Below are 11,158 nucleotides of genomic sequence, written 5' to 3' on the forward strand. Positions count from 1 at the left end.
TGGGTTTAGATATTTGCAGAATATTGCATTCTGTTTTTCAGTGAATCAAATACATGTTTGATAACACCCTTCCCTGGGTTCATCTCTCAGTCCTTTACATGCACCACAGCTCATTTGTTTTTCCTGAAGTTACTTCTTTAAAACAGGTCACAGATGTGGAGCTTCGTGCTCTAAAACAGTTGATGTCACTCAAACAGGTGCATGTCTTTGGGATTATTTTCAGCAGTGGATTTGCCTAATAGATATTTTGTGCCCCAAATTTAATTTTTGATTCTTTTTTGTGTGTGTGTGTGTGTGTGTGTGTGTGTGTGTGTGTGTGTGTGTGTGTGTGTGTGTGTGTGTGTGTGTGTGTGTGTGTGTGTGTGTGTTTTTCTGCCAGCAGAACGGTGCTTGTGGAAATAACTCAAACTGTGTGTCTGTCATTGCGAGCAAGGAACAAATGCAACTGAGTGCAACAGCACGGCTGATCAGTGGGTTTTTAATAGTGTTTGAAGCTCAGTGGCACATATCAGAGAGATGGCTACAGAGAAAATATTTCTAAATTCAATATTGGTTTTAGTCTCTTGAGGAATTAAGAGACAGAAAAGAAAATGTGTGATTTGATTTGATTTACCTTTTATGTTTCCAACATTTGGTTTATCCGTTATGAGCAAACTATCTGTATTGCATAATGGTGGCTCGTAGAAAGGTCGCACACATTCATACTGTGAGTGTTTAACCTACTCAAACAAGCCACTGAATATGTTGAATACCAAACACGTAATTTACTCCTCGATTTAGAAAAGTCAGTGCACATGAAGAGTCTACCCTCGATGCAAGCAAGACTAAGAATGATACATTCCACAAGTTAAGCAATCCATGAGGAGGAGCTAAATTAATAATGAAGCTACCGCAACACAGATTTCTTGGTTTATTGTGCCCCACCACCACCTCAGTCCCTCACAACACACACACACACACACACACACACACACACACACACACACACACACACACACACACACACACACACACACACACACACACACACACACACACACACACACAGCCACAATTCTCCTGCATGCAGCATCACAAGGGTAATTATTATGCTTCGTTGTTTGTGCACAAGGGCAGGAATGCATTTCATGTCTCCTTCAGCAGCTTGTGCCACTTTCAGCAAATATGGGGTTCCTGAATGTGTTGCTGCTGCGAGGCTTGACTGATAGCTGCAGGCGCTTCTGAGAGCTTCTGCACACATATGCATGAGCTAAGAGCAATTTGGAGACTGTTAATAAGAGCAGGGAAGACTCCACAATAGACTGGGCTATGTTTCATGTGAAACAGTGGTCCTGTGTGCTGCATGTTGGCCTTGTGTGGGCCTATAAAAGCACTCATGCATTACAAGGGCTTGACCCAGATCACAGACAGACATAATAATGCATGACAGGTTGTCCTTTTGAAAGCCACGTGTCCTGAAAGGCAGACTGGCCATTCACAGCCTTCATGTCTGATATTAAAGGAACAGACTGCCATAAACTGCTGAGCTTCCCTTTAAAATTCAGGGGCTTTTTTTTGTTTTTTTTTTTAATTCTGCATCTTTTCTCAAACACATACTGTGCAAAAGTCTTGAGTCACCCCTTATTTCTTTATATTGTTCCAAGAAAATAGGAAATAGGTGCCGCGATTGCTTGAAAAATGTGCAGTACATAGGAACACAGTATATGAGGCAAAAACAGTTTACATTTCTAATATTTGGTAAGACCACCTTTATTCTTCATCACAGCCTGAACTCTCTGAGTTTTCCTGTAATTTCTTTAAGCAGTCTTCAGTAATAGTTCTCCAGGCTTCTTGAAGGACATTCAAAGCTCTTCTTTGGATGTTTCTGCCTTTTTTTCTGTTCTCTGTCAAAATGATCCCACACTGCTTCAATAATGTTGCAGTCCGGGCTCTGGTGAGGCCAATCCATGACTGATAGTGATCCACTGTGTGTTTTTCTATGCAGGTATGCTTTTACTGCATTGGCAGGGTATTTGGGATCATTGTCATGCTGAAAAATGAAGCTGCTGCCAATCAGATATTTTTGAGCTGGTATTGCATAGTGGATCAAAATCTGACTGTGCTATCCTGCATTCATTATTCCATCAATTTTGACAAGATCCCCAAACACCACTGCCTCAAATGGAGCCCCAGATCATGACAGAGCCTCCACTGTGTTTTACAGATGGGTGTAGACACTCACTGTTGTACCTCTGTCCTGACCTCTGATGATGATTCCACTCCACTGAGACCATTTCTGATGAGGCTTCAGTGAACAGTGGATGGATCAACTGAAGGACCAGATGCAGTTCTCAGGTCCTGTGTCAGATTTTTGCTGGATTTTTTCCTGTGTCTTAAAGGCATGATGTTGAGATGTTGTTCACCTGCTGCACACGTGTGTTTTTGTGACAAGCTGCTGGCAACAAAGTGCCTAAAGATGCATTTTAAAATTAGTTATTTGTTAAGTTGTCTCTTATGTGTGGACACAACACTGTTTCATCTGTTGAGTTAGGTGCCTTTTTATGCTTGAATGATTCATGGGTCAGTTTTAAGTGGCTTAACAAACAAATGAGAAACAAAAATCATTCCTCTGAAAATGATCAGGTACAAGGACTGGACTGAAAATGAGTGAAAAAGCAGCCAATTTCAACAAAATGTGACCATTAGTGTTTCATGGCAATAATTAATGAATTAAATTAAGGCAAATTACTTCGTTTTGAGAGGTTTTCTTGTAGCTTTAACTTCTGTAAACATTATATTCACAAAATGCCCAGCTAATATCTTTTTCCAGTTACACAGAAGCTCTAAAAATACTCTGAGGATGTGCTAACACACACCAGGACGTCAACTTAAGCACAGTTTCCATGGCATCTGTGAGCCTATTCAGATTATATTTATTCATTATACATGGGGACGTGTGAGCATGACATTAAAGATGCATATGAACAGCCAATTCCAAAGACTTTAAAGGGACTCCTCACCAAACAAACACACATAATGTTTTATTCAGACAATCTCATGTCGTGAAACTGTAACACAAATTCCTCTGCTTTTAGCTATTCAGAGTTAATGAGGCTGATTTTATCCTCTGAGTGGTGTCAGCACAAGGACATACTTCATGTGGAGAGGCAGATCATCCTGGTAAAACATTTACATTTTATAGTTCACATATCTGACCTTGTGAACGGTAATCCAGCATTTTGGCTTCTGTTTTGAACATTAGTCAATGGGCGTTTGTTTATCTTCATTTCCTGCGCTTGATGTTCAGCTTTGGTGAAGGTGAAATGTCAGCGGTGACAGCTGGGCTGCAGAGCGACTGGACTGCTCCTCAACTTATCCGGAGCTTCAGCAAGCAGAGGAAAAACTGCTCCGCTAGAGTGAAGTTATTTAAAATTCGTCTCTGTGGCTTCCTGAAGATCAGCAGCATGGCGGCCCTGAGACTACAGCCTGAATATACACATGCAAATAGAGGAAAACGCAAGGAAATCAAGAAAACATCTTTATCAGTATGACAGCGCACACTCAGCATTTGGAAAAAAAGGTGAAGCAAACCCTGCCAAAGACAGAAATGTGCTACAAAAGCAGACATCCCAACCAAACGCAAACAGCACATCAAAATATAGAAACAAGCTGCAAATCCAGGATGTGCATGCAAATGCAGACAGCACAGAATAATACAGAAACACTGCAAGTATGCATGATTCAGATATCATGTAGAATTATCTGTATTGTCTGCAGCTTCAAAGAGTTGTATCTTTCAATTGTGTTATAACAGTTCAAACACAATGAAAAATCAATAGCGTGGAGGCTGCAGTATGCTGTCTATAGATTCTACATGTCTGCTGCATGTAAACATGCTCAGTGGGTGAATCTATGACGCTTTCTAATGATCCGGTTGAATTTACAGTGCACGCCGGTTGGTATTCATCGCTCCATAATCTCGACCGTTAACGTTTCTGGCTGTCTCCTCGAGCATTTAACCTTGTCAGAGATAGGCTGGGATCCATTAAGATTTCCTGAAAGGGTTGAGCATTACGGGCTCATTTAGAATGACTTCCATTTTTAATAAACTGCTCACAGCCCTGCAGATCAAATACCGAGGAGGTGCACTTAACAATGCCGGAGAGATAGATATGCCTCATAATTTATATTACACAAAAGCTGAAGAAATCATACCAGTGCAGCCTCGATGATTTCTCCCCTGCTGGTTTTGTTCTGTTCCTTCCTCCTCTTTGTGAAGCCTCTTTTCACTCTGCGTGCTTTCAGCTGGAGGTATTCAACATGTTTAAAAGCTGCCTCGTCATCTTTTCAGGTTTGCCCCCGCTGATGCTCTGGTGTGATTTTGTTTTGTTTTTTGTATTTTTTTTAAATGCGTCGCAGTAATGTTTACCTTTTTTTTACAGACTTGGATTATTTGTTTGTACGTGGCATCCCTGCTGCCAGCTGAATCTGTTAACAGCCTTAAGCAGGCTTGTTAAAGGATATCACTGGAGGGGAAGATATCCTGTGATGTTTGATTTTACAACTTGCTTAATATTGCAGTGGTATGTATGTGTGTCGCAGCACAATCATGCCTAAAGATGGACGTGTGCGGAAAGGTAATGATAGCATCTCATCTGAACCAGAAATGATGAGATGAGAATAAAGCGGGCAGGGTTAACGGGGAGTGAGAGGGCTGAGGGGCGCCATAGGGGAGGGTGAGGTTAATGGAATTGGTGGAGTAAAAAGTGAAGGGAAGGCTGTTTGAATGGTTTGCGAATTGAAAATGCCTTTTTAGCAGCTGAATCAATACCCAGTTTCTCTGTTCTAAGAACTTGTCAGCCAGTGAAGGCTCTTTTACAACAGAGGTGAGAGGGTATAGGGCAGGAAGAAATGCGAGGTAAAGATCTTCCTATCAACTCCGCGTCTCTTATACGCCTATAACAGAAATACCATTGTATCGACAGGCATTTCAAGTTCCTCGGTAATGTAACTAGTTCATGAAAATGGAAGTCTTTATCCTTACAATATTGCGTTGACCTGTTTGATTAAGTGACAGCACCTTTGCGTTCGCCACTTGAATCAGTTTTCTATCAGCTATTCACAGATGCAGCTACTCCAAAATTAAAGTAGCTCGTATAAATGTCACTGAGTCAAAGGAGGACAAAGCAAAGAGGGAGGAAGTCCTGTAGACTTACACAACAAAAGAATCTATTTCATAAGGCGCCGTGCCTCTTTCACCTGCAATCCAGAAAAAGGAAGCATTCGCTCATTAGCTGAAAACTCTTCATCCACATACTGCTATTAATTTAACAAACTGTCACTCCTCGACAAAACCTCTTAACATGCGATTTTTAATTTCCAATGTCAATTACAAGACGCTGTGAGCCAGGAAGATGTTGACCCTCAGGTTAATGAAGTTTCTTCTTTAAGAATGGCATAAACTGTAGAAAAAAAGTTGTGCCATCTAGTTCAAAAGTTAGCTGCTGACATTTTGGACCTCAGCTCAAAATATTATTCAGAAACATGTTATGTTCTTCCTTGTTTTGTTTTTCTTCACATATCTAAGTCATCCTGAAAATCAATCTGTTACTAAATGTTTAAGTAAGGCAAAGCATGCAGAAAGTCTAGTTTACAATCACAAGCGCAGGTTTCAAAAACTCTGGACCCAACTGTTGGCACTGTATAAGACCCTACTCAGTCTTTCATTCACTGCTTGTTTACACCTAACAGGTTAAATGACTTCAGGCCAGTAACATTAACTTCTCTGGTTTTGAAGTCATTTGCGAAATTGGTCAAAAAGGAGTTGTTCAGCAGAGTTCAGAGCCAAATAGACAATATACAGTTTGCTTATAGGACAGGGTTAGGTGCCAAGGATGCAACCGCTATGATGCTCAACTACATCTAGAAGGTCCTAAAGCATATGTTGCATGTTGACTTCTTATCTGTATTCAATACCATCTGTCCACCATTCATTAGCTGAGAAGCTTTTAAAGTTGTTTCCCTCAATCGTAATATTATCTGTTGGATTGTTTTGTTGTTTTGTTCACTTGCTTTTTGTTTTGTTTGTTTGTTTTGTTTGTTTGTTTTTTGGGGGGGGGGGGCACTCAACTCTATATAACTGATGATGCAGTCATCCCAAGTTTAGCTCCGGATGGTGAACAGAGTCATGGACCTGTCATAGGTGATTTTTGTGAATGATGTAATAAACATTATTTGAGTTTAAACACAAGCAAGACAAAGAAGATGGCTATTGATTTTAGGAAAGGTGCAATTTTCCCTTATCCATAAACCATCAGAAGACTGATACGGTCTATACCTACAAGTATCTGGGCACCATTATTGATAATAAATTTAAATTTAATACCAACACTGAGTCAGTCTGTAAAAAGGGCCAACAAACATTGTATTTTTTTACAAACTACTTGGGACAATAGAATGAAGTGAAGTTCAGTGTACAAACATCAGGCCTGACTGGGACTCAAGCCTGAATTAGACTCCTGTGTTGGTCCTACGTACGTAACCGGAAATCCCCTCTGAACCCTACACCATAATCTATGGCACAGTCTGACATGCACCTCTCAAGAAATGTAATTACACATCAAGTCGACACAGCCTGCAAGGATTGTCATTACCACGTAGGGTTCAGAGGTGATTTCCGGTTACATATGTAGGCCCCACAAAGACCCAATGCAGAAGTCCAATTCCAGCCTTAATATGCTCATTTTGAGATACATATTATTATTATTATTGGGCTTTGCAAGACAAGTTTTTCAGGTTTCACAGTTCAGCATAATCCCAAACCTTGGGGCAGCTTCTGTCTGAAACAAGCCACTTTAATTCTCTTCTCCTCCCTTTAAGCTCTGCCACATTCACCAAGGACACAATACAACTGGCTGAGTAAATTGGCTTTTATTTGTTATATTGGTGGAGTACATGTCAGTTCACTTCTCACACAAATCATATATTCTGAGCATTTTTGTGAGTCTGATAATGTCTTGGTGCAGCCTGCACAGAACTGTTCAATAAAAGAAACTAAGCTCATGTCTGTAAGTATGATCTGCTCTCGAAACTGATCAATAAGTGAGTTCTTGCAGTATGATGGTGCCGCCCCTTAAATGTTTTCTCCTTTGGTGCTGCTGACTAAAGGAAGTGCACATTGTTCTTGGGCCACTTCCAAGTCGTACAGAGTGTAATTGATGATTTTGAGCAAGTGTTCCATTCAGATCTGTCTTTGTCGATGCTCAATATATTACATTTATTCTGTGCAAATCGTCCACCTGGAGACTGATTTGATTAATGGCTCAATGGCACATTATTTTCATGGTATCCATCGTTTCTCGGTTTCTCGTTGTGGCTCTGGTGCTCTCAGCGCCAGGCATCCTACTGACCCCCGGTGGTGAGGAATTTATGGTGCAGCGTTCAGAACCATGGACAGTGTCTGAGTTTATGAAACTTATCAGTGAACTAATAGAGCATTGTGGCTCCGTGATGGGCAATATTTCTGACATATATTATCATGAACCACATATTTTAATAGGCTGTTAAATATTTCATTAACCACTCTGATCAGTTCAAGCACTTAATGAACAAAATGAATCTTAAACTGCACTGGAGCTGCTGTAGTACAGAGGTTTTAGTGCACCAACACATTTCATTCATTAAGCTGTAAGGTTTCACACAGCAAGATTAAAAAAAAATGTCAAGAAACAATATACCTTGAAGCACTTTGAATTTCTGGTATGCCACAGACTTTTAAAGCAAAGTTAATAGCAGCTTTGATGGCACCTTCAAAGGTGTCTGTAGGGCTGTTAATACACTTAAGCTGACCAAAAAAACATTTTAAAAATCAACCCAGAAACTGGTGTTTAATTCATAGCTTGCCTGTATGAAAGTGTGATTTTTATGAGTAAACACACGCTTCTTCCTGCAGAGACAAAAGTCTTGCCCTTCATACTGTGGAGCTGCCTGTAGGAGATGTGGTGCCAATAAAAGCAGGCTGTGCTGCAGCACACAGTCAGTAGAAAATGTGAAACGATGAGTTTGATTAGCCCCAAGGCTCAGCAGGGGATTCATCTGCTGCCAACGATCAATAAGGGGGCTGCAAAGCATGCCAATCAGTTTTATTGGTTTCCCCTTGCTTTTGTGTTTCCACATGCATCACTGCCGCCAATATGATATTCCCTTATGTGGCACTGTAAACAGTGTGAGTCCACAAATTTAATCCAGACAAAGAAAACATCTGAAACTACTGGATGGATTACCATGACGTTTTGTACAGGCCTGCATGATCCCCAGAGGACACTGACAAGTTCACCTAACCTGTTAAATCAGCATTGCACTTAATTCCTCAAGTACACAACCTCCAGTCTCATTTCAGCTTGTCCTGCTGATGTTTTCTATGCTACTTCTGATTTGAAAGAGAATAGTTATCCAGTAACTAAGTTATTCTCAAAACTGTGCATATTACTCCTCTATGTAAGAGCAACGACACACTTCAACCCAATAATTATAGACCTATTTAAGGTATTTGTACAACCAAAATCACTTATTATTGTATCTTAATATTAATTTGTTTTCAGGCTGAATTTTTGTACAACTACTGCCCCTTTAAAATTTACTTTACTAAATTTTATTTTTTTCCTCTGATCATTATTATCTTACTAGGGTAATACAATATGCTGCTACCTTAGGACTATTTGTTAATGATTTACATTGACTTATGTGATTGCTCTACACAACTTTATGCAGATGATACTATCATATATACATCAAAAGCTTCTATTTTACTATTCTACAAACCTGCCTTTCAGCTAGCAAATTACTGATCAGTACATCCAAAACTTATTTGATGCTTCTTGATGGGAGGCAGAACCTCAACATTAAATCCAGTTTTTTTTTGCTTTAACCTGTTACAATGGTAGAGCATTTCAGAAAACAGAAAAAATGAAATATTTAAGTGTGTGAATTGATTCTGACCTTACCTTTAAACTATCTTTATTATAGCTCAACAGCTTTGGTACACGTGTTCTGTGTCATTCTAGTTTTACAAGTAATGTTAGGCAAAGAATTGCATCACTAATAATGACTAGTGCCTGTAAACTGATCTTCATCCTCTTAATATTATACACACACACACTCACCAGCCAGTTTATTAGGTGCAACTTGTCAATACTCAGCTGACCTCATTTTGCCTTCAGAGCAGTCTTAATTCTTTGTGGCACAAATTCAACAAAGTGCTGGAAACATTCCTCAGAGATTTTGCTCCATTTTAACACGATAGCATCACACTGTTGCTGCAGCTTTGTCAGCTGCACATCCATGACCATGATCACATGTCTAAATGTAGCTGCCATGTGATTATTTGATCAGAAATTTGCATCAATAAGCAGATGAACGGGTGTTGTACATTGTTTGATGGGCTCAGCTGGCTTCCTGTTGAGATCTTGTGGGACCCCTGAAAACAAGAAGTTACATATTTTGTCCAAATATCTTGATATAATCAATGTGTCCATAATCCACCATTAGGTTAAAAATTTTAATTAAACCTGAAAACAAATTACTCTTCCATTTTGCTCTGTTTTACATTTGTGTGTAGTGCTAAACTAAGAGATAAGCGTTACACCCACTAAACAACTGTTTGCTTCTCCTTTGATCAGTGCTTCGGAGTGCTTCAAACCCTTTACTGCAGTGTTTTTCACAGGCTCAGAGTTTGTTGGTACATTGCACAAGGTGTCTTTTAGTGTCTTGCCTTACAGTATGTAATTAAGGCCTTGCATCAATCAGCGGACATTGCGTCCTTTATTATCCTGATCCTGGCGTCCTCTGCTGCTAATTGCTGTTTTGTCCTGAGCGTGGTTTCAAACATCCATGTAGTCTAATGGCCATATGTAGCACATAAACGGTCTAAACCCAGTGCTACTCCCCATTAAGCATCAAATCATTTAGATGAATGATACAAAGATCAAGTTAATATAAGGTCAGGCATTTTTAAGACTCTAACAGCTGATTATTTTAAGCACAAAGACAAATTAATATGTTTCAAAGGGGCTAAATGTGAGACCTGACATGGCAGAAAACAACATAACACAAAGGACACTGGGCAGCACACAGCAGCCACCTAATGGTACAGTAAACACATTACACAGAAGGGGAAACTGTAGTAATAATAAATGTAATGGCATAAATGTTCAGAAAGGAAGAGGATGAGAAGAAAATGACCTCTGGTTCAATACCACATACAGTGTAGGAAAAGGCAGTAAAAAAAAAAACAAACACTTTATACTATAAATATATAAATATGCAGTTACACCAACAGTACAGTGAAGTATATGACAATCAGAAGTGCCCTCATGCAGGGCTCAGCCCTGTTGAGCAGCTCAGCTGTACTGGAAGCTCAGTGGGAACAGAAGTAAAAGGCTTTGAGGGATAGTTCAGGCTCGGGAATTTCAAGGACACCAAGATCATCTGTCATCTAGTTCACTGCAGGATTTAGACTAAATAACACCTGAGAGATGAGTTGATAAAAAATTTGCTTTTAGGTAGGTCATGATTATTCAGCACTGCAGCACGCAAGACTGAACTAACAAATGTATCTCTGTCAGGAGGTCAAACAATGGCAAACTATAACAGTGGGGTGGCAGTGGCAAGTGATGCTGCAGTATGGATGAAGTCATTATTGCTTTAACCATGTAATAGGCATGTTGGTGGTTCCCCCATTTTTATATGAAGGTGAAGTTCTCTGTACCAATACAGAATGTACATTGCTCCAAAAAAATTAAGGGAACACTTAAATCACACATTAGATCTTGAGAAATGAAATATTCAAGCTGAAATTTGTTGAGAGCAAAATTAAACCAAAATCATCAACTCTTTAAGGGCTCGATTCAAAATTATGCCAAAAGTCAAAGTTAAAAACTGAAATCACAGGTTGATCCAGCCTGGATTATAGTGTGGCTCAGTAATGTTTATGGCCCCCACATGTCTGTAAGCACTCCAGACAACGTCTGGGCATTCTCCTGATGAGACAGTGGATGGTTTCCTGGGGATCTTTTAGGTACTGGATGGTCTGTGGCACTATTTGGTGGCATGAGATGCGATTCATAATGTTCTCAACTGGATTTTGGTTTGGGGTCTGGGGAACGTGAGAGCCAGTCAGTGG

The sequence above is a fragment of the Archocentrus centrarchus genome, chromosome 14, assembly GCF_007364275.1.
Source record: "Archocentrus centrarchus isolate MPI-CPG fArcCen1 chromosome 14, fArcCen1, whole genome shotgun sequence".
In the NCBI taxonomy this organism is placed as follows: domain Eukaryota; kingdom Metazoa; phylum Chordata; class Actinopteri; order Cichliformes; family Cichlidae; genus Archocentrus; species Archocentrus centrarchus.